Genomic DNA, 24,853 nt, shown 5'->3' with positions numbered 1-24,853 from the left:
TTTATTTTCACTGCTGGATTTTATACAAACTGTAATCAYTTGGTAAAAATGGAGAAATGAAATAATATGTCAATTGTACAAACAACCCTTAAAGATAGAAAACAGAATATATTGTATCTTTAAATAAATCAATAGTGCATGTTCTATTGAGATAGGGTATTCWGTTCTAAATAATAGCTCAAAAATATAGGAGAAATTAGAGAACAGGAGAACTAACCCATTCCCAAAGTTAACCACAACTCTGATCCCCTGCATTTGACATAGAAGCACCTCTCAAGTTTTAGACAATTAGCTATGATTTTTTTTTTTTTTGGAGTGAAATTCATACTTCACTCGCATCATGCTGAGCRTTTAGGCTTCAGGCCCTGCACTTTACTCTCATCTCCTCAGCAGTTCTGACTATAGTCCAGCACTGTTGGGGAAATGATGGGGTTAATCACTGACCAAGCATTTCTCAAAAAGAAAAATACTAAATATTCAGCATAGAGTATTTCATAAAATAGACGCTAAAACAGTAAGAATTCCATATACACATCTAGCTTCCTAGCTAGCCAGCCATCTTCCCACTGGTGCCCTGCCTCAGCTACTCTCTCCAACCACATTTCTTGGTCAGACCTTCACTCCTACCAATTTCCAGATAGAAAGTATCTCCTTTCCAAATCAAACTTCTACTTTTATACTGAAAATAAGAAGACATTCTGTGAACTGTTTCACTGGAGAAGATACAAGCGAGAGTTGAAACTTCAAAAATGTATGTAACCTGATTTGTTTCAGCATAGGGATTAATTATTCCTTGGGGTTTCTGGCTCCTGCAAGCATCCTTCAGGCTAACTTTCACAGCCAGGATTATATATTAATCTCTTATAAACCAAAAAAGATAATATGGTATCTACACAATTAAGAGTAATAGTTTTAATATTTTATGTYGCACAGTACTGAATCTATCACACACAAACATTAAGAACAGCAAGCTGCTCCCAGTTAGTTCAAACTGATTTTGTTGAATGTGTTGTTAATATAGATATCCCAAATACCAGTTCACCTCCACTGTGAATGAACTCAAACTACTAGAAGTAAAAATGAACATTCTTCACTTTATTAATATATTCAGTACTAACATAAGTGCTGCCAAGAAGCAAACTTCTGTCATGGAAAATGAATTTAAGAAAATATGCACTGATTTTTAGAGTTGCCCATTGTGCTCTATCTTATCTTTACAGTCTTAAAGTAGCATTTTAATGGGTCCTGCACTTTGATCAGYCCTTTTCAATTAAGTTTAGAAATGTGAGCGTTTTACAATATAGTCTTCATCGAATTTTTTTATTCAGCTATTAACACTCCTGTTTTACCTTCAACACACTATTACGAGATTTCTATTAAGTCAGGCTTTGGTATATACCAAAGATCTTGAGACATCTAGCAAGCAGTTAACCTCTTACTCCAGCCTCTCTTTTAACTGTGATTATGATGAATGAGTGGTTAGTTCTAAGCAATTCTGTTTTATGTCAATAAATGAATCAAACAGCCATTGGTATATGTGTGTCAGGAAGGGAGAGAGAATACAGCTGTCTGTGGACAGTTTATAACACTTGCCCTCTTAAATAATCTGATTTGAAAAGTTAATGCTCACACCAATTGTTGGCGTTGTCCATACTATATATAATTTACTGTTCAGTGCAACTGGTAGAAAAATTTCTCCACAGTTTTTCTAAGATCATGTATTGTGGCTGTTAAATGACCTAAGGTTTTGTGATGAACAAGCATTTCATCTCTAAAAACATTTTGCCTTTGAAAATGCCAATCACTTGCAGAAAAACCTATAGGATTCTCTGCAGGTATAGACTCATWTGAATACTCTTCCTCCATGCTCTTATTTCAGCTGCTTAGCATAAATATTTCCTAGTAGTTTCCTGTCCCTCAAGCACTGCATGCAACTTGAACAGTATCCTTCATTCTTGCAAAAATAGAATTGTTTGAATGAACATTTTCATTTTTTCTTAGTGCTTTTATAAATAATTTTTTACACAGCAGATGGATCTAGTGCAGTACACATATCATAGAATCATAGAATCAGTAAGGTTGGAAGGGACCTCTGGAGATCATCTAGTCCAAYCCCCCTGCTCAGCAGGGTCACCTAGAGCATGTTAGACAGGGKTGCATCCAGGYGGGCCTTGAAKATCTCCAGAGAAGGAGRCTCCACAACCTCTCYGGGCAACCTGTGCCAGKGCTCCGTCACTCTCACARKGAAGAAATTCCCCCTCACCTTCAGGCGGAACTTCCTGTGCTTCAGTTTCTGCCCATTGCCTCTTGTCCTGTCACATGGSACCACTGAAAAGAGTTTGTCCCCGTCCCCCTGACACCCTCCCTTCAGGTACTTACACCCATTGATAAGATCCCCCCTCAGTCTTCTCTTCTCCAGGCTAAACAGGCCCAGCTCTCACAGCCATTCCTCGTAGGGCAGATGCTCCAGCCCTCTGATCATCTTTGTAGCCCTGTGCTGGACTCTCCCCAGTAGCTCCATGTCTCTCTTGTACTAGGGAGCCCACAGCTGGACACAGTACTCGAGATGAGGCCTCCCCAGGGCTGAGKAGAGGGGCAGGATCACCTCCCTYRACCTCCTGGCAACAGACTTCCCAATGCACCCCAGGAGACCATTGGCCTTCCTGGGCACAAGGGCACATTGCTGGCTCACAGTCAACTTGCCATCCACCAGCACTCCCAGGTCCTTCTCTGCAGAGCTGCTCTCCAGTAGGTCAGCCCCCAGCTTGTRCTGGTGCCTAGGGTTATTTCTTCCTAGATGCAGGACCCGGTACTTGCCCTTGTTGAACCTCAGGAGGTTCCTCTTTGCCCAGCTCTCCAGYCTGTCCAGGTCTCTCTGAATGGCAGCACAGCCCTCAGGTGTATCAGCCACTCCTCCCAGCTTGGTATCATCTGCAAACTTGCTGAGGAGGCACTGTGTCCCTTCGTCCAGGTCATTGATGAAGAAGTTGAACAGGACGGGACGYAGTACTGAGCCCTGGGGGACACCACTAGCCAGAGGCCTCCAACTAGACTCCRCGCCACTGATGATGACCCTCTGAGCTCTGCCTTTCAGCCAGTTCTCAATCCRCCTCACTGTCCACTCGYCTAACCCAYACTTCCAGAGCTTATGTAGGAGGATGTTATGGGAGACACTGTCAAAAGCCTTGCTGAAGTCAAGGTACACAAYRTCCACTGCTCTCCCCTCATCTACCCAGCCATCATGGAAGGCTATCAGATTGGTTAAGCAGGATTTTCCCTTGGTGAATCCATGCTGGCTACTCCTGATCACCTTTTTTTCCTCCATATGTCGGGGGATGACATCCAGAATGAGCTGTTCCATCACCTTTCCAGGGATGGAGGTGAGGCTGACCAGGCTATAGTTGCCTGGGTCCTCCTTCTTGCCCTTCTTGAAGGCTAGGGTGACATTGGCTTTCTTCCAGTCCTCAGGTACCTCTCCAGTTCTCTAGGACCTTTCCAAGATGATGGAGAGCGGCCTGGCAACAACATCCACCAGCTCTCTCAGTACTTGTGGATGCATCCCATCTGGCCCCATCGATTTGTGGATGTCTAGTCTGCCCAGAAGGTCCCTAATCCTATCCTCCTCAACCAAAGCARTGATGGAGCAAAGAGGTCCTCACATGGAGAACACAACAATCCTTTGAAAGAACATTTCTAGCAGTAGCTTCATTAAATGATTAAACCTCATCAAAAAGTAAACAAGGACAACATACATGTCCTCAGTCTTTGTACAATGTGTCAGAAGCTGTTTGGATGGATCTCTCCCACTCTGTGCTGTCCTCATTTTAGTATGGCTAAAGAATATGAAAGCATGAAACCTTTTGGGTTTATATGAATGCAAATTGCTATTCTGTTTATTTTCTCTTACAACATACATTTCACTATTCCTTAGGAACTGAAGGAAGTATATGTGCAATGGTAAAAGCAGTTAAAGTGCACTATTCACTTACTAGAAGACAATATGGGTAAAATGAACACAAAGCATATTGTTTCCATAACATGTGCATACTGTGTATCTATTCATTTGTTTACTTACTATGAAGAAACAGTCTGTACAGTCAATAGAGAAGAAGCCAAAATAACGTCTGCTGTACTCAGAAAGTAAATGGGAACTCAGATAGGGACAATATTCTGTGCCAGCATAATGCAACAGACATTCTTCCTACTAAGAGGACTAGAAGTCCCTAGATGACCTTCCACAACCACATGGCTTTAGAAAATATTCACACAGGGGAGTCCATCAGAAAACCCAGCTGGAAATGGCTAAGGAAGAGAATTTCAGACACTGAAAAACCAACAAACAAAGCTTTCTGTTGTTTTGGTCAGACTTCCTCTGTCCTGCTCTGGGCAGATGAGCTTTCCAGACACCTTTCTCTCTTCCCCTCAGTCTTTTTTTCCCACACCTGCCTCTCTTCAGGTACAACTATATTGTGCAGTGGAGCATATGAGCTAGCCCCGTGCAGTGCTGCGTAGACACAGCTGTGCTCTATCGCACCCACATTGGCAAATGTGCCTGAGTATGTATGCACTGGGCATCACTGCAGTACAAAGAAATGTCCTTCTGCTTTCCACTTGATTTTTACTTGCTTGATTCTCTCTTAAGTATATCTAAGATGTAGATGTATATGTATATTTTGAATGGAAGCTTTCTCAAATGAGAAACTCTTCAAGATAGGTGCATTGCTTTCGTATTTATTTATACCCCCACATAACACAACAGAAGTTGATTCTTATTCGAGAATTTGCATGCTACTGTAATGCAAGCATGGCATACAAATAGGAAGATAGTGTTTCTTTAGAAGCAGACTTTACATCCACCATTTATAAAATAACACAGGGAAAAGAGAGCCCCAGGCTGCCGGGTGGCTGCTTCATGTGTAACCAAATTATTTTACGTGGATACATCACAAATGCTAGCAGGGAACCTCTAGTATCWCCAGCACATCTCTGTCTATAAAAGCTACAGTCATTGCAGCAAACAGAGCTCCTGGTAAGACTACACTTAGCTTTCTCAACAGAAATTTCAAAAGAAACTGTTCTTTACACAGAGAGGTAAGTGATAATCTGATAAACACCTCCTTGTCCAAAATACTGATAAACAATTATATTTTAAGAAGAGGAAAATGAAGCTGTAAATCTACTTTTTAACAACTGAGCTCAGCATATTATCTATCTAGAAAATATAGACACTATATTTTCCCAAATAAAATAACAGTAATTCAGTAGAACATCAGATGCTATTAATTAAACCTRTGAAGCTAAATAGTGTGAAAACACAAAATTCTTCACTTGCTCCCAATAAGTTGTGCCTTCTTCAACTTTAGCATGTAAATATTCAAAATTTAATAGTTCTCTCTTTTTAAGTAAGCTGTAACAGATACRAAACACAAACCTATTTGGTCAGACGTTCCACGTTGCAAATGAAAACAATCCCTAAGTTTTAAATAGAATCATTCCAAACTAAACCAAGGAAGCATAAAAATTGCATTAAAAGTATGTTTGAGGAAACATGTTAAATACTGAGTTTGAAGCAAAATATAGTCTCTGATGATGTGCTGTCTGGATTTCTTAAGTTTTTGAAAAGATAAGGTTTACCTACCTACRCTATGAGTTTTGTTGTGTTATATGCATGTGTCTGTGTGTACAGGCACGTGTGTGTCTTTAGTGTTTCTATTTTCAAACCTTCTTTGATTAAAAAAAACTACTTGTTTTTAAAGCAATTTGATTTTAGTCTCTACTCCAGTTATATTATTTTAAGTATATTTTCAAGGTAGGCTTTTAATTGAAGAGCTATTCTAGCAAGATATTGAAGTTTCATGGGCTTAACCACCATTCATTGTAGACCTTTTTCCTCTGTTTTCAGTTTACACTCAAGTTACAATAAAACATATACACAGAAACTGAACTATGTTTCTTTTTCTTATTATTTCTTGATTTGTATTTTTTGAAGAATTATTGAAGTGCCAGGTTTTGTGGTGTGGTCATGTCCTTTTAGTCAAATATTAAAAAAAAAAAAAAAAACACATATAAATTGCTAACATACACACAAAATTTATTTTACATGCAGTGTTATTAGAGGACATCTATTTTACCTTCTATAAATTTAAATAACTAAAAAACTATTGCAATTTACTATTGGACAAACTTACTTGAGAAGAACAATTAAGTGAATTAAACCATGTTAAGACCATACTCTTGAAAACAGTAACCTTCAGTTAAGACAATTACTTTGCGGGCATTATACAAAAGCACAAATGTCATATTTTCCGTGCAATTTACTTTTGTATGAATCATCAATCCTGTTTTCTCCTGAACAAAACTAGCCAACTATGACAAAAAAACCAAAGTTGTCTGAACTGGATGATCCAAGTAATTACATGTTACAGCAGAATGCATTATGACAAAACTTTCAAAAATTTGAGCAAAAAGTTATTATAGCCCCTGGTTGAAATAGCTTTGGTATAGATCTATAGAAGTATTTAKCTGATCTTGCTGTATTCCTGTATGAAAATATGTATAGTTACGAAGATGAATCTCCCTAGTGTTGATCTACACTCCTTCCCTTTGGAGTATAGATCAAACAAATATGCCCAAATATTACAGCATAGGTATATACTTCTCTTAATWATTTTTAAATACTGCCTAGAATTTAATCTTTTGGAAACTCCTCACACGATGCAAAACTTTTGTCTTCGACAACAACCCCYAAACATTTCATCTTACGTGGTATCATTTGCTTACAGCCTATTGTGTCCTGCTGCTTCTCTGATTGGCCTCCATGAGCACCTCACATGAATAAGTATTTGCAGAAATCAAGCCTTTAATTTSTAATATCCTTTCCTATTAGTCTATAGTGCAGAATGAAAATTTATGACACTATACATGTTACTGTTACTGCACACTGAGARTCTGTATCAGCTGAACTGAGGTATATTCTGTATTAATACAGAATATATACTTCAATCTTGTTTYCAGTATCTGAGGAGACACTACTTTATCAGCTTAGTTGTACATGCTACTTTTTAATTTTCAGTTTCTTTGAATTTAGAGTCTGGATTTGTTCCTAAATTTATAATGCTAAACATTACAAGAAGTTTTCTAATCAAAGAGCAAGGACAGCCAGCAGTAGTGTTATCTTCTCCACAAATTTGTTTCAGTATGACTGAACTCTGATTTGCAGAGAATATCTATAAAAGACTAGACTGTAGTTCATTTTGTACAGTCATTGTGTATAATCACTTACTTGGCTTCATTTGWAAGACTGCTGAAGCATGTTCCAGTTCACAGGCCCACAATACTGTGAAGTGTCTTAACTGTACTAACAACTTATTCTGCAAAAGCCTATGTACAGCTGTGTGATAACAACAATTGGCACTTCTCATTGAAGTACTTTATAATATACCTACTTGATTGACCTAAACATGAACACTGTTTTCAAAGTATACTATATGTCTATATTTGTTTACCACATCTTTCTGCCACCGTCAACCCAGACAAGCCTCAGATCAGGAGTTCATAATACAATTAGTAAAGAATTTTGTAAGATCTTAAAATTACTATTTTCTATCTATARATGAGAAAATTGAGGCAGAGAAAGCCTAAGTGATTCCTTCATAAAAGAGTGCAGTGGTAAGGTTAGAAAAAGTTAAAATAAATTCCTCACTATCCATTCAGCAATCAGCCTATAACTTTACATTGCYATCTGAAAAGTATTTTTCAAAGGTAATGCTTCTTTAAAATTGTTTTATTATATATTGTTTAAAATTATTTGTTAACAGTCTTTCCAATAAATATGACTGTCAGTGTTTATTAAAAAGAAACAAATGCCTACTGACCTGTAAATGAAGGAAATTGCAAATTTAATAGTAAAACCATATATACAATTAAATATTTGTTAAGAGGAAGAGTTAGTACAAACTGAATACATTTTCATGTGAAGAAAATAAACAGTGATATTCTTCCCTGATTAATGTAGTTTCATGAACCTTTTTTTCCACAAATGATTGAATAGATATTTATTTGTAAACTGTATTTGGGRTTTCAGAGAGCAGGCTATATAGATTGGTTTCACTTATACAACATCAAGCAGAAGGTATTGCAATAATTTATACCATGCCAAGCCTAAGCCTCAATAGATTTTCCTTATTGTATCTGAATAAAATTGAAGACTATCCAAAAGAGCAGTTCTGAAAGCTTTCTCCTCATTGCATGAGTGAGCATCTTCTTCACAGACCCCTCTTCTCTAACCCTCCCTTTATGAAAGCATTCATGCATGGGCCTGGTCCTATTTGCTTTATCTGAACTTGGGCATATGCTGAAGTATCTTCTTGGGTCATGGCCTAAATGGCTGAAGWAATTTTTGCTGCAACCATAAAGGTCAGCTTTCTCCACGATAAGCTCCCAGTTCAGCAAACAGTAGTCATCTTAGCATCTCCTCAATAAACTCAAGTARCATTTCCTCTAAAAGTCCTGTCAGTCTTGAATCAGGGCCCCARTCACTTCTAGAAACAATTTCTGTCGCAACAGCAAGACACAGTCCTATCCACAACAGTCATAATTTGATGTGCTACAGAACTGTAGCACTATTCTTTCATTATTAGGAAAACCAAAGGAAAGCCTGAAATAACAGTGATAATCACTGTTAATCTGAGTATCTATAGGCCCCTGAATAACTAAAGCATTAATTTAAAGAAAAAAAAAAACTCCAAATGTTTCTAAGTAGTTAGGTACATTTCTTAATAAGAGAACATTCTAAAAATGTTATATGAAAATGGCATTTTAGAACAGATTCTAACTTTCATATTAAAATAGTTTTACAAAGAAATACCTAATAGGAAGATTAATCAACAAATACTTACAAATAAACAAGAAAATCAGCCCCAGCTCCCAGAAATCACTGGTAAGTTGCTTTTGAATTCATGAAACTGACCTGAAAATGTARAAGAAAAAGTAAAAACAAAGCATAAAACTGATAAATTTTACTTCTTTAATATTATAAATAGTAGTAATTTTTAACTATGAACTAAAAACTGCAAACAGCACTGTTGTCACTATTTCAGCCAAGTAATTTACACAGAATTTGTTTCCAGGAAGCCAATACCAGGAGAAACAATTATTTCATTGTTCTGCATCTCACACCATAGCAACCCAGTCCATTACGGCTTCTGCGAACTGTCATAAACACAAGCATGGTTATCTTTTAATAAGGAAAATAGCTATGAGGTTTGCTTTGTTTAAGTGCTATGGAACATTCATTCCTTTTTAAAAGTATTTGGTTAACAGTATTTTATAGCTTAACTGGTTTTAAATAACACTGTTTAGATGTGCTTAACTGGAACCCATCTAAGGCAAAATTCATACAGAAAGACAGACTAACAATTTTGTTCTCCTATGGTCTAGATCCCGATTAGAAGCTTAGTCTAAGTACAATGTGTTCACTATATGGCATGATTAAATCCAACATTCTTTTTGCTGCATACCCCTCAGTTCTAGCTGGAAAGGTAACAGATGCAACTCAAACCCACAGAGCTTGCCTTATAAAATTCTTTAACTAGCACAATGACTCACTTTATGCCTCTAAATATCCATGGTTTCCTCTCTCCAGAACCCCCATGCATTAGAAGGTAGTTCAGTAGTTTATTTTTATTGTTTGGTCTACATACAGCACATTTTTAGTTCTTATGAAAACAAAGAAACTTTGTTGCATAGTCCTTGTTTTCCTTCCAAAATGTGAGGATGGATATGGGTAACATTAAACTGAAAATAGTCATGAAGCCTGGGCAACTAGTTTAGGTCAAAACCTTTTTGTTCTCTGGGAGCTATCTGATTAATTTGCAGTTCATAAAACAGTGGGTGTAAGCTTAGTTTAAAAACATGTAACTATATTTAAGATGAAATCATCATTTTTGTTAGCCTCCAGTAATCTTTAAGAAACACCTTCCCACAACATTGCTGTATCCTAAAGTGCACCAGCCAGTACTGCACATTGCCTAGAGACAAGGAGAGAATACCAAACTTATCTTGATGCAGAATATCCTCCTTATTTCATACACCCGCCCTGAAGTGCATATTATTCATTCCAACCAAGCCCTCCCCCATCCCGAAAGTACACATTTAATTGTGTCTCCTCTCCTGTAATACCAACAGAAAATCAACAAATCTCATTTGCTATATCAATGCAGTGTTATTATATATTTTAAAAGCAAGTCTGAATCTCATTATCGGTTGATTTATGCCATTAGTGTGCTTTGGAGCCACCAATTAAATAAGGACAGTGGTTCATAAGGTCACRGTTAATTAATCTGAAAGAGTATAAACACACTTTAAAGCACACCACCTCATGTAGAGACTTCAGGAACAAAGCACCAAACCTTTATGCTGGGCAAGCAATTAAGGGTAAAGGTCAAATACACAAAATTTGAGATTTAACTATAACATTCTGCTAATATTTAATCTATTGGGAAAAGGTTTAGTTAGACCCCCAAAAATGGCAGAATAGTATGGATGTGAAACCTTGATGGTAAGGGCAGCAATGCAGGCGAGAAGACAGAACAGGGCTTGCCTTGCCCAGTGATCCCGAGCAAATTAAGGCTTGCTGGTCAGGAAGCACCTCAGAACTGGGAATGCGCTCTTGCCTTCCCTGTTATGCAGCAAGGTGTGKGGGGGGGGGGGGAGGCAGAAAGAGAGAGAGAACTCCAAAAGCCAGTCCAGAAATTTCCTACCAGAAATTGTTATTCAGAGTGAAAATTCAAATATGAAGTTCCTGGAGTTCATATGGAAGAAAATGATAGCCTTCCTTACCAGCTTGACTCATTTTCCCTTGCACAGTTGCTGGCTCAAAAGACAGACAACGTAGCTAACACTAAAAAAAATCCTCATGATCTAATTAAATGAAGTAGTTGCCATCTGTGTCTTTCTTTTTTATATATGTAGTTCTATGTTGTATGAATTAGTTTTTTATAACTTTTTTTAAAGTTTTCCAAGTAATTTTTTGCCTAAAAWTTTTTTTTCCATGAAAAACCTCTCTTCAAATACTAAAATTACAAGTTTAAGACAAAATTTCTATCAAGTATATCTTATACAAATTATAAAAGTAAAATAGTAAAATTATATTTTAAGTTAAAAAAAGGAACAATTCTATAAAGGTCAGTAATTGCGCCATGTAGATTTTTGTACTTGTCCCTTTGATAAATAAAAGACTTGCATCATTTAAAGGTATTTGGGGGTGGCCAACTCCCACTGATGTTGAGAAGCAAAACCTAACCCTTATGGGAGTCTACTTTTTGTTCTGCTAGCTTCGGCCATTTACGCTTTCACTTTAGATGTCTCAGGTTCAACTCCAGGTGGCTACACTGACCAAAAGCTGTTGCATAAACATATACAAGAACRAAGTTTTCTTTGTTTTGTTTTGTTGGTGCAAGTCCCACCACTTACTTCACTCAGACAGACATACTACAGTCAGAACACTCTCAAAACCAGTTTCTGAAATATTTTAGATGCTTGTTTGGAAAGTTTCTGGCACACTTACCAAAGATGGGCTCTCCCAGTCCCACTATAAAAGGAGAATAGTGTAGCTGTAAGAACAACGTGCACTTCGATTTCAAGTGCCTTCCCCAAAAGGCGTTGTATACTTAAACCGTAGCGTAGCATGAACTAGACCAAAGAGGTTACGTTCTCTTCTTACTGTACTGTAGTTGACTTTCTGTGGTACCACGCTGTAAAAAGGCCTAAACTTTCAGCAGCAGAGGAGAGGCACGGTGTAAAGGCCTAGATCTGTGTACCAATAATTCCAGTGCTGCGGGACTGACCAACATACCAGGCTACAGGCTGAAGCAGGGCTGTGATGCAGGGGAAGCGASGCAAGAGCGGATGCAATCTGCCAGATGTAAACAAACACTGGTGGTACTTCCACACCACTTGCCACTTGCCGCTGAAAACACCCATAGGGAGCATGCCAGGAACTCCCAAGACTTGCAAAGTGGGGCGGGGGGGAAATCAARTAACACATCATCATTAGTATACCATGAAAGAAGAAATCACTAAGAGATGTGCAGAAGGACAGGAGTTCAAGACCACAAATTGAGGCAATCAGCTTTCAGTGAAAATCAGTAAAGGCTGAGCATCTCCTTTTGTTTGCTTTTGAAAATCCCAGTCTATAAAGCCAGAAAAAAATAATACATTTTAAATGAAAAGTTTTGCTAAAAAGCAAACATAATAGCAGTTTTTCATGGGGTGTGGGATGTCAGATAAGATGAACGAAGACCAAGGTCACTTCAGCAAACACCCAAAATCAGCTGGCCTAGCTTGAAAGCAATATTATTAATCTTAACCATCTCTCATTGATTTGAGAAAGAAYAACACACAATAACCCCAAAATTTCACATAATCCTTCAAAACAATTCACTTTTCAAAAAAGAGGGCTTTSTCTTGCAAAAGTATATTGACACGAAGAGAATCCTGGCCATATAACAGATTACATACATCAGTAAATGACTGCAGGATCACGTATGCTTTAACTGTTACGAACCAAAGAAATTGCCATAAATAGCAGAATGTATTTATTTATACAGTCACTTACAAAATAGTCCTCTTTTCTCCCAAACATTGTCAGCTCTAATAATTTCAAGAGATTTCAATTTGCACAACATAAGATTTCACCACTTGTGGAAAGCAGAAAAAATACTTATTTTATAAAAGCTTTCAAAGCTTTCATTAAAAGACTGATTCTTCTAAGATACAGCCTCTACAGGTAGTCTGTATTTTCTCTGCACAGTCATCAGTGAGCACGAAGGAAGCCTATGAGTAAAAAATGGAAGCAGTTATTTAGTGAAAAGCATGGCATCATGTTATATCATTTAAGAATGTGGCCTATCATTGTGGGCTGCTGGGACTAAAATATGTACCATTCAACAACTGTTAAAAAACTATTTTCAGAATTATAGTGTGATGTGAAATGAGAAGAAGGAATAATATAGAAATGAAGTTAAGACATTTAGGGCCTGATTCACACAGTAATTTCACACCCTGAATGTGCAAAACTGCACAATTAAAACAACATTAATGACCTGTAAGCCCATAACCACAATCATAAAAATGAAGGGGGCGGAAGGTTGATGATGATGAGATCCTCTGAGTTGGATTTCTAAAAATCTTGCTTAATTGAGGTTAAGGGCAGAGCTTCAAGATGATTCAATGAAAAATGGTTTATTTAAACATGGACAACTCTTCACAGACAATCATTTTGAAACAGGGAAGTAAACAGAGTAATTAACCACTATTGACAAGACTWTCTAGAAAAAAAAATATGAGGGAATTCTCCTTATCTTCCTTTTGTGTCACTTCTCTTCTGCGCCCCAGGATTGTATTTTACTACCTTTGCTGGCTTATTCTTAAATTATTTATTCTCCTTGGTTCCACACATTAGCAAAAAAAGGTTGTTTACCTAATGTTTTTCATTTTAGAATAGTCCCTCTGCAATGATACTCATTTGGATTTTTGTGTTCTGTAACTGAGATCATGGCCAAATGGTCTATCAGAGGAGGAATCAAAGTATACCGCCTGTTACACAACTGATCGTTTTAAAACACATGTTGTATCGGCGTGAGGTAAGAACAATGTGGTGAATATGATGTAAACATCGGTCTCCGGGGCTGTGCACTCAGTCCCTTGCCTTGCTAAACATTTGCTGCGCAACCTTCAGCAAAAGAAGCTTCTTTGTGCTTCTTCGTTCCTTATTCACAAAGAGAAGGTACTATTTCTTCCATTACAGTGTTTCTTTACAATTTTACGTGTCAGATGTCGTTATTACAGGAACAGGGCTCAAAAATACCTAAAATAAGACACCTCTCCACAGAGGTTCGGAGGGAGATGTGAGCTCACTCTGCCCACACTCAGCGATGACTGGCCACAAACCCACTCTAATCCAGTTTAGCTATGGTTAGCACTTACGTAACTACATGTCTTCTAGTTCAGAGCAACCTCACATCTGCCTACAAAGAGCATGTAAACACAGGCATACAATAGCTGGTGTTTCTGTGAACCACTTAGAGGGGAGGGGGGGAGGAACCCTGCAAGCACCCCCACTTTTGCCGACCACCACTGCGTGACTCACAAGAGAGTTTTCTATTGCCTATCACAAAATGGCTTGACTTGGCAGTGGCACATGACCTTGCTGCTTTTTATGATATAACTGATTGTAACAGCTCCTTAGGATCTCTTCTGCAAAGGCAAATGCATTTGCAAAAGACACATTGCGTCTTCAAAAGACAATTCATGAAGTTTTCTCTGCTGTGTGCCTGTGTATCTATAAAGCATCCGATCACTACAAGACCTAAGCACAGAATACAAAATTAAGGTCTTTCAGCTGTATCACTTCCTAGCATGCCATCAGGTTGACTAAAAGCATTTTGATTTAAAAAGTAGTGCAYAATCATTCAACAACTAATTTAAATGTATTATTATACCTGGCACTTCAAAATACACTTGAGAACACCAAAAATGTGTAAATCACAGTGTGGATGAAAGAAACACCTAAATATGTACCTATTCTTTTATATAATAAGGAAGGGCCTAGCATTCCAGATCTGATAAGCTCTGTACTCATTCTTCTAAGCAGGTAAAAGCCACAAGCCATACCCCATGCTGCTTGAAAGGCTGAAGGGAGAGGAGGCTCTCCAGTTGTAACTCATTGGTTAGAGATAGCAAAAGCTTCCCCCCGTGGCCCAGGGTAGGCTGCTAAGGGCGGCTGGCTCGCTGCTCCCACCTCAAGGGCTTCAGATTTCCCAGCAGTTCCTGCAGCAGCCCACCACCATTCCCACCAAGTAGGTCTGACACAGATGCCATTTCTGAGCTCCTTGTGAACTACATGCCCTTTTAATAGCCACAGGCTGGGTCATTCCCAATCAATGTGATTGAACAAAGGGAAATGAAGAAAGCTTCAAAACTGGCATGCTCCTGTAGCGTTGCAYGTACAGATCCACGTGCTGAAGGCAATACAAGGCAAACTAAAACTAGAATTAAAYGTTACAACATTACAGGCCCTGAGAACTGTGACTGGTGTACCAGATACCAGAAACCCCTTCAGTATTTGGTACCGCTCTAAGGATGTATCAAATACAGGCAGAGGTTTACAGCAGAGACAAACKCTACCTGCAAAGTTATTCTATGCTCCAGAGAAACAGCGGTATGTAGAGGATATGGCTTTGAACTGGCATTCACAGACAATCTTCAGAAACTCTTATTTGTCACAACTATTGAGGTCAACCATATGACGACCAGTACTGCAGCTCTGGCACTGACCTGTACYGTAGCACTTGGCAAATTTCTTCTCCTCTTCGTGCCTTAAATGTACGTTGCCTGTTTGGAATGATAGCTTTCTAATTTCTTACTACGTGTGTACAGGGACTCACAACCCTAACAGGGCCTCAGGGCACTACTGTAATGCAATCTCAAATGGGGTCTCTGGATACAAYTGTAACACAAAATAATAACAATGATTTTGCTTATTAGATAATATTATCATTATGTAAAACTATTATAGAAGAAGAAGGAACACATACTAGGAGTTGTTAGCCTACTGCATTGATTTTTTTTCCTGAAAATTTGTATTAAAATTAATGATACTCCTTTTAGTTTTTAGTCCCCTTTATCTTTTAAATATATAACTTATGTCATTTTCCTTGCTATTTCATATCAAGGATGATGTTTAAAGAAGAATTTGCTTACTTTATTTAAATAAAGAGGGTATGTTCTTTCAGTTCAGTCATGTGACAGAAATGGACAGTATAAAGAGCATAAAATTTTATTCAAACCTGTAATTAAGCACGTAGTTAAGTCTCTTTAATGTGCTTTATGAGCTCTGGACTGGACTAAATTGAAATTGAATTACACAGCACTATGGAATTTCATTGATTTGCCTCAACTTCAGAACATCTATATTAAAAGGTACATATTCGTTTTATTTCCATTTTTTATCTCCARTTTCTGACCCTCTAAGCAAATAAATGGTTTCTTTGAAAAGAAAAAGAAAGGCAAATTCACCGATTGTGTTTTCTTTGCTAGATAAAGCATCAAGAATTTTGTAGAGCTGTGATCAGTTAAATAAAATGGGAGGCTATTGTATATTACAATTCAAATTCTGAAGTTTTTGTATATAGAATATGAGAAGGATTTAGGACACATCTTCACCAGGTTCTTTCACTGCACCTTGACTTGTGTACCTATTAAATTGTCCTTGTGCTACATTTAAGGGGGCTTTAAAAATTGTGCCTAAGGGTTTGCATAATACCTGCAAATACATAAGCAGAGTTTGAAATAGTAAAAAGAAAGCCCTTGAACGGGATACTAAAGCCTCTAGCAAAGAGAGAGAGATGTCAAAATAAATGTTGACTGGGAAAGCCCATTTTTTAACCATCGTTTCTAATAGCTATAAATAAGGCAGCTGAAATGGCCAGCTAATATTTTAGTGGTATCATCAGTAATAGTGGTGCAAGGGAACAAATTACCTTATTTAGATTTCTAGCACATGTACTTGTACTATATAGAACTCAAACCTGCAAATTCCCTTGAATATTGGACATTCTTCCTGTCACAACTGTGGAGCACTATGCAGCAAAAAAAAATAAAATAATCACGAGTTTCAATAAAAAATAAACAAAAACTGTACCCATACCTTCAGAGGAATTTAATGTAAGCAGGTTGTGAGCCAAATGCCCAGCAGCTAAGTCAGCTGTGCACAGAATCAATTTTTTTTCTTTCCCAACTGGTCTATTTTGTAACATTACAATAAAAACGTGCCATTTAYTCCCATTGAAACTAGTGTTAAACCAGACGTAACATGAGGGTTCCATGTTGGAGAGTACCTATTACTGAGTATCAGATTTTCAAAGCTAGTTAAGAAGTAGGACGTAAAAATCAATTAGAAGGCCTTAAAAATGCCTGCCTTCAGGTCTACTTCTCTGGATATCCTGGGGGACAAAATCTCCTTATTGCATAGCTTGTTTTTCCCTGAGATACAATAATTACAGCTTAAGTCTTTCTAAATAAAAATAAATGAGAGATGTCATTCTCTTCTCAGCTCTGATTTTTGAAACTAATACCTCCTGACACCATAAACAGAGAAAAGGAGTCTATGTAATCTCATTTTAATTCAACTTTAGAAAGTTGAATAAGTCATAAGTAAATAAAACTACTTTCTTCAAGGATTTGTTTGGTTGACTAGAACCCTATCTTACATACACATCCTCAATCAGAAAACGATTCCCCGTATATGTGACGCAGAGAGCTATTAGCAAGGACATGACTTTGTATTTTGCCCAAAGGAGCATTTTATTTGCAATTATTTCCAGTAGTCAGTCCTGAAGACAAATAATTCTCATATGCTCAATAAATAAATCAGAGAGAAACGGGGAGACAGAAAAGCTGACCTCGCCAAGCTCTCAAAATAAAAACTTTTCAGTCTCTCTTCAGTCTCTGAAAAGGTATGACTACTTCACTAGTTAAATAAAGCAAGTAAAAAAAAATTATATTTAATTAGGGAAAGTGTACATCTTGAAATAAAATTTGCCTTTAAAGGTTAAGATATCCACTTGATAAGAATTCAAGCTTTGGAAATTTAACCAGGTAAAGCCCTGGCTTCTTCTGAGTGTCACTTATAACATCTCTGTCAAAATCATACCTTTTCTTGTCRCCTATCATCTAAAGATTCCTGTTTCCTACTTTTTCCTCAGCATTACAAGATCTGCAAGGTATTTTTAAGCCAGAATTGAAACACAGTCACCACAGTTTGAAAGCATCACAGTCAATACTGCCCATCAAACAAATGATACAACTACTCCTAGCTCCAATTTTTATTAAGCCCRGCCACTAAGAAACAAGCAGGTTAAAATGCTAAAACACTACTTTCTACCAGTCTGTACATATCGATCCTGTGTTCACAGCCTGATTTTTGTAGCGTGTTCAGAGATTACAAGTTAATAAGTTGCTCATTGTCAAGTCTTACTGACTTTGGTTGGACCCAGAGATGGCCTGCGCTTTACCATAAAGCGTCCACAACTACAAATTTAAATTCAAGTTTGGGGGATGGGTGTTCCTTTTTTTTTTTCATGCTGAGAGCAATCTGGGAAACAATTTCTTAGCTTATTTAAGTAGTCATATAAAACCATATCTCCAGGCATCTACTAGCATTGCTGAGTATCTGTGAGCCTCAGGCAATCAGCACCTGTCTTCAGCATAATACTGACAGACAGCAATGCAAAGCTGACAGAGGGGTGGTTACTAGGTGCTTTGCATATGATATTTCAGACGTGAAAATGGAATATTGATCTACAAAAAGAAAAACTCAAAAATGTTCACATTAATCTGGAGAGCAAACCTAAAAGCTTCACCAAATTAACTCATCAGTCTAATATGTCTCATTAAAAGATCTTATCACTGGTTTAACTAAAGAAATGAAAATGAAAGAGGAAAGAAAGGTATATAGGGAATAACTTGTATTTCTTTAAAATAAAAGTTCTTGAAGAAGAGCTTCAAATATGTTTCTGTCTTGTACTAAATAAGGCAGCTATTGCTGTGGAATTTTAGGGTGKTGTTTTCTTCGTTTTCCTTTTAACTAACACCAGCAACATTCATCAGAAATCATTAGTGCACAAGTTGTAACTACTCCCAGGTAACTATAAAGTATGTAGCTTTTTTTCTTTTTCTGTAAAATTTTCTGATCCCTCTATTTTGCTTTAACTGGGCATACTTTGCTTCTYTGAGCTAGAAATATCTTTTTCCAAGTGACCCTGCCCTCTCTTTCTGGCATATGTACCCTTCAGAATGCAGTGCAGACTTTAACTGCTTGAGTATAAGAAAAAACTTTTCAGAAAAATCCAAGAACAAGAACCAATTTAAATTCCTAGTCAATGCACTCTCAAGAAACAAGATCATATTATTAGAAGACATTTCCCACTTGACAGTTTTTAATCCTTATTCTGCCTTTCTTCCTTAAAGAAACTGTAAGATGTTATAATAGTAACCTTTAACTATAATTTCAGTTATTTTATCACTACCTATTCCATGCTTCAAAATAATTTAACYCTTTGCTTTGTTTGCAMCTAATTGCATTAGGGTGCTACTACAGGTTTCAGCTCAGTTCAAGATCCCATTGCTCTGAGTGCTGTCTAAATTGCCATAAAGGGTCTCAAGAGTTTACAGTTATACGAGGATATGCATTTTGAAAATGTCAACAGACACACTATCCAATGTGAGTAAATACAGYCCCTAAAGTAACAGGGCAAATCATGGGAATGCTCCTGACCTCACAGGAAGGCACAGCTATTTTTGGAACACAGGGTTAAAACCTGGCTGTACTTTAATCATTGCAAAAGCACCACAATCTTAATGGATCTAGGATTTTAACCCTTCACTCTGTCACAAAAATGAGGTAATAAGTATCTTAGAATTTTTCAGAGCTTTGCTTGTGAAAATTTCAGTACCTCATAATTCAGTGCAAAGTCAGACACTATTATTAATCATCACAATAATATATTGTGCACCTATAGAACTTTCCCAGATGCAAATTTTATAGTACTTTACAAGAAAGTAACCATTTGCAGATTCTACTGTTGGATGGGGGAATTTCTGCACAGAGTGCCAACATAAAGTTTATACAAAATTTAAGCCATATTTTGAGAATCTAAGAGCAAGATCAAGCAGTACATAGTCCTAATATTGACCCTCTGAACTGGGATGGTTTATGCTATTGAATAAAACCTTAACAGCAAGTCACCCCCTTGAAAAATCAGGGAATGAGATTCCACTCACTATAATCAGGGACAATAGGATCCCAGTCTACACCATGTACAGCTTTGCAAAAATCAGTAAAAATTGTAGTAAAAGTTTTTAAAAGTTATCAGAGTAATTTTTTTTTTTTTTGTATATTAAGTAAGATGAATCCTCTCTGTAGCCACACTGATTCTGATTTTAAGATGGTCTAATCTTAAATGCATGTTCAAAAATTAAGAGATAATTAAACAAAATTTACAAAGAAGCTCAGTGCCAACAAAAGAGTTTCCCATCAATCATATATGAGTCTTGATACCTCTCCCCACCTCGAGAAGCAGCTGCGCTCTGTAGCAAGTCCCAGCAATCTTTAAAACCTGGCTCCCACAGACATAAGAACATGGTGTGACAACATGATGCAAGGTCCCTTTTTTTCACCCTTGGTTCACTCTTACAACAACATATTAGGCAAAAATCTCACATTTTGTAAAATACAAATTTGAGAGCGAAAAGAAGTCTCTCTTTTGGCTGGGAATTCTCTCCCATAGTTAGACCAGCCCAATCCCATGGAAGCCAAAAACTTGCACTTTAAAAGTTGTGGCTAACCTTGGCCTCATTATCTAAGCTMTGCCTCATCAAGCTTTATTTCAACAACCTGACCCTATTATCACACTACAGTCAATGGTGAAACTTTCACTGATTTCAATGGCAATAACTACTAGAGGTTCAGGCAAGGTAATGCTATTCTTGTGTAAAAACTGGTGACAAATACCATCCAAGATTCTCTACCATCATTAGTATTTAGCTGTTCAGCAAATCATACAAATAAAAGAAAAAATAATATGCAATACACTTCATTCAAATACATACAAAATCCTAAGTGATTATGACACAACGACACACCAACTGCTACRCAATTAGGGCATGGCTAGAATGTATTAAAAGACCAATTTTAACATTTGTTACATTGTGAGAGCTATAAAATTTGATGTCTGTATGATCTGTTACTTAACGTTTGTGTTTCTCTACCCTCTAAATGTGGTCTGTCCAATTTACTTTAATGGGAAAATCTTCTACAAGAAAAGATCACTCTTGAACCATCTCTGATCAGATGTGGAAAATAAWTATCATGGTTATACCCCGGAACTCAAAATGTAGGGGATGTTCATATTGTAAAAGAATAGTGGATAAAAAAATTATAGATTGAGAGCACACTTYATGAAATTTTAACATACCCAGAAAATATCATACTGCTAAAACAAAACCAATACTGTTCATCATACAGCTTTTTTCATTTTGGAAACATAATTTGGCACCCTTTCTATTAAGCTCAAATATTCTCAGTTTCAAATATTCCTAAAGGGAAGTTACATGTATTTTATTCAACTACATGCAGAGTAAAATATGGTTCTTTCTTTCCTGGGTCTGAAAATACCTTGCCCACTCTGATTGATTAAAAAAAWWAAAWWAAAAAAAGTGTGCTACTAGAGAGCTTGGTAATTCAGACTTTGGAGTTTGCCATCCATTAAAACTTTGGTGATCCCATCCAAAGCACTTCATCATCAGAACCATCTGGTGTTCTTTCTGCACAATTACCAAAATACAGAACATATTTTGACTTGGCACTTGCATTTGGTAGACACTTTAGTCATTTTATAAGCAACAAGACAGCATCCTGCCAAAGCAGGGCCTCAAAAGAAAATTTCAACACACCAGAATCTGACTTCTGTCCTAGCAAGTCCTACCAGAACAAAAAGGAATAGTCTGACAAATACAATGCTGGAAAATCAGTGACTGTCTTCACCTTCATATACAAAATACCTCATGTCAGCTTGGTTACACCACACTTCCCCTATATGTTGATGATTTTGAGCATTATCTAATGGATTAGGGGTAAAGCAAACTGTCTCAGTTTGACACTCAGTCTAAGATCTCTGGCTCAGAAATCAAGCTATGATGATTCACCAGAAGTGAAACTTGTAGAAGTTCAAGGAGGCAAAAGCATTGCACAATAATATTCTAGAGAACAACAACATTGAGAGTATTTTGCATCAGACTCTTGCAATTCTTTTTTCTTTCAGTACTTGAACATACATTAATAATATCAGCACAGCTCTAAATACAGGAAATACTAAAAAAACAAAGGCAGAAGACAAAAATAGGAACTATATTTGAATAAGGCCTTGCCTGTCCTTTTTTCGGATCTTGGTTTTCAAGAAGACCTACTTAAAAGAGGAGGTGATGAGAACACAGACCATACTTCCATGGGTACTAATCAGCTTCTCCTGCAGATTGCTTAAAATTCGCTTTTATTAGTTCACATCAATAAAATTTATGCTAAAAGGCAAAAACTTCTATGCAATAATGATGTTGTCTTCAGCTTTCTCAGGAAAGTGTAGATAACGAAGAAAAAAAAAAAAGAAGAGCATTCAGTTGGAGTTAATAAGAAAAGGAATGTTGACCAATAATTCTCAAATCTACACACTCCAGATACCTTTGGGAACTCTTAGGATAGATCTACATTTAATGATCCTAGTGCCTACAAGCATCCTAGATTCAAGGACACAAAACGATGCAAGTCTACGTGAATGTATACTCTCAGGAATGTATTTTACATACTATCATGGGGGAAAAATATTGCTTCTCTGAAAGATTTCTGCTTATTGAATACATAGAGAATCAGGTCGGTATGAAAATGTGCCAACTGATCTGGAATTAGTAAAAATATACTAAAAAACAACAGAAAAAAATTTAAAAAAAATAGTGCAGCATAGACAATCTATCCAAAATTACAACTGGAAGTTCCACAGCAAACAAATAAAATGATCCTATAAAGAAAGGGATTTCATCAAAGTTTTCATCAATACAAATTTCACTGATACAGTGAAAGAATTATGGATTAGGTAATCATAGACATGGAGAAGCTGGACAAAATATTACCATAAAATTAGTAAGTTGTGTAAGAAACTCGGATAGAAGTTAAATAAGTTTTTAKTACAAGTAACTTTACAAGGTTAGTCCCTCAAAAAATAACATTCTGAAGAAACAAATCTAATGAAATTTTATCAATAAGATACAAAGAAGAGACAGAAGGAATATGTAATCACACAAAAATATTTCTGCACAATAGAAAAGGCAGGGGCACTATAAAAATGATAAATTCAAACCAGTCAATTTGGTGAAGAGATCTATTAGTGCATATGACAATTTAAAAAATCATAGATGTGTTCATCCTTATAAGACAAGCTGTCAGGAAGACAAAATGTAATATACGAGTAAATAAATAAACATTTGACTGCATAGGGTGTCATTCTCATTGGGTGACACTCCAAARAGAATATATCTCAACTGTTGGCAAAAACAAACTGCACAATATATCCTCACTTCTATACAGGATCTCAGAGTATATTCCCTTATATCAGAGATTCAAAAACCAAATACGGCTTATTTATTTCCCACAGTTTTCCCCTTATTTTATCATTATGGCTAACAATGTTATATCAAATAGAAAATTGTTATTGAGCCATGCTCTTGTATTTTTTGAGCATCAGCATGACTTTCTTAAGTCTCTGGCATCAAGTGAAAAGAAGGTAAGTATTATAGGATAACTAGGTTAACATCACCTTACAAAAGTGTTACAGAGTGCCCTTCTTATTTCAATTAATGTCACCACTGACATATAACACCACAGTGTGATGTGACATCATCCCCAAAAGGAAAAATGAAAATGCGTAAAAAGTGAGAAATTATTCAACTTACACCTTAGAAGCTTGAGCAACTGCTATAACATCAGAAAATCTATCACAGGGGAAGATGATGGAGCTTTCAGGCCTGTGGAATTAGTACTTTGCTTTAAATTTCACAGCATCTAGAAAAGGCCAAACACAATGGAGCAGATTCACTAATGYGTTACTTCCGTTTTATCATATGTTAACTTCAATGAAACAATGGTTCAGTTGACAACAAGGCATGAAGTAATTAGTGCTAATATATACATTAAAAACAGGCATTCTAACATCTTCATCTCATTCAAAAAAAAATCACTGCATATGTGTTTTTCTATTAAAACTAACAGTTTACCACTTGGAAAAGTGATCAATTCTGACACATTTTTGTTGCAAATTCCAATTATTACACAATATATTAATAGACCTAAATCCCTCTAGCACATTAAGCCAGCTCTGTTGCCAGCTCTGATAAAGGGACAGTTTTTGCAAGGGATACGAGCTAGTCATGCAACCTGAGCATGGTTACTTCTGCAACTGTGCTTTAATGAAATTAAGGAGAAACTGGTGGTTATAAATTCAAGCAGGATTTATTGGCTGGCTCTGTTCTTATCTATCCAAATTCAGCAGAAACCAGCAGAGATTTAAATGTCCTCCCCATGAAAAAATGTATGCATTTCTATATGTTTTGGCCTTCACAACTGTGAAGTTATTTCTGCCCTGAAATAACTGCAGTCTGCTTTTCACAGAAACATAATTTTCTTGTTATGTCTTGCTACAGTTATATATCTTGTAATGTTATTCTTGTCACCTCCTAAAAATCTGCATCACATTTTTTGCTTCAGGATGAATTCTGCTTTCAGCTGCAAGTTAGGAGTTCCCACAGAAGCCGCGGTGCTTGCACACCGCGTTTCAGGAAGAACAGAGCTTGCACTTCGAGTTAACCATAGCCTATGTATTAACATACTTTTATGGTAATACAATACAGGCAGTTTATGTTGTGATTGAAGATTAAAACCTAATCATATGTAAAATTAGCCTATTCAAGAAATAACTGCCAAGTAAATTGGAATTAGAGCTGCATATGAACCATAGGATGCTTGCACTTGCATCAGTGAACTGGAAAAGCTCGGTCAGCCTGCAGGGCTTMGGTACAGAAGCTGACATTCCACAAGTGCCCAAAATCCCCTCTCCTTCAAACAATCCCGAAGATACTGCCAGGTGAAGGCAAGGAACAGGGAAGCAGCAAAGAGGAAAGGGTAAGGAAATAAATCCTTAATGATATAGCCCAGAAGGATAATCCTTTTCAGGAGTCTGATTGTAAAACT

The 24,853-nt window shown here is 36.9% G+C and overlaps 1 protein-coding gene across 10 annotated transcripts in view; it reads right to left on the bottom strand.

Moving 5' to 3' along the window:
• The window catches only part of SOX6 (SRY-box transcription factor 6), a 373,675-nt gene that overhangs the window by 312,378 nt on the left and 36,444 nt on the right, over positions 1 to 24,853 (bottom strand). For 6 of the 10 annotated variants that reach the window (XM_085317147.1, XM_085317158.1, XM_085317157.1 and 3 more), the window contains exon 2: positions 8,898 to 8,968. The gene's annotated coding sequence lies outside the window, so the exon portion shown is untranslated. Of the gene's footprint in view, positions 1 to 8,897; positions 8,969 to 12,616; positions 12,653 to 23,559; positions 23,669 to 24,853 lie in introns of those variants that run through there. The other 4 variants (XM_085317151.1, XM_085317148.1, XM_085317150.1 and 1 more) reach the window with 2 other exon arrangements.

This window comes from Rhea americana, unplaced genomic scaffold (assembly GCF_003343005.1).
Source record: "Rhea americana isolate MKP2758 unplaced genomic scaffold, rheAme1 scaffold_49, whole genome shotgun sequence".
Lineage (NCBI taxonomy): Eukaryota > Metazoa > Chordata > Aves > Rheiformes > Rheidae > Rhea > Rhea americana.
Note: the sequence above shows the minus strand (reverse complement) of the source record. Positions and strands in the feature narration are given on the sequence as shown.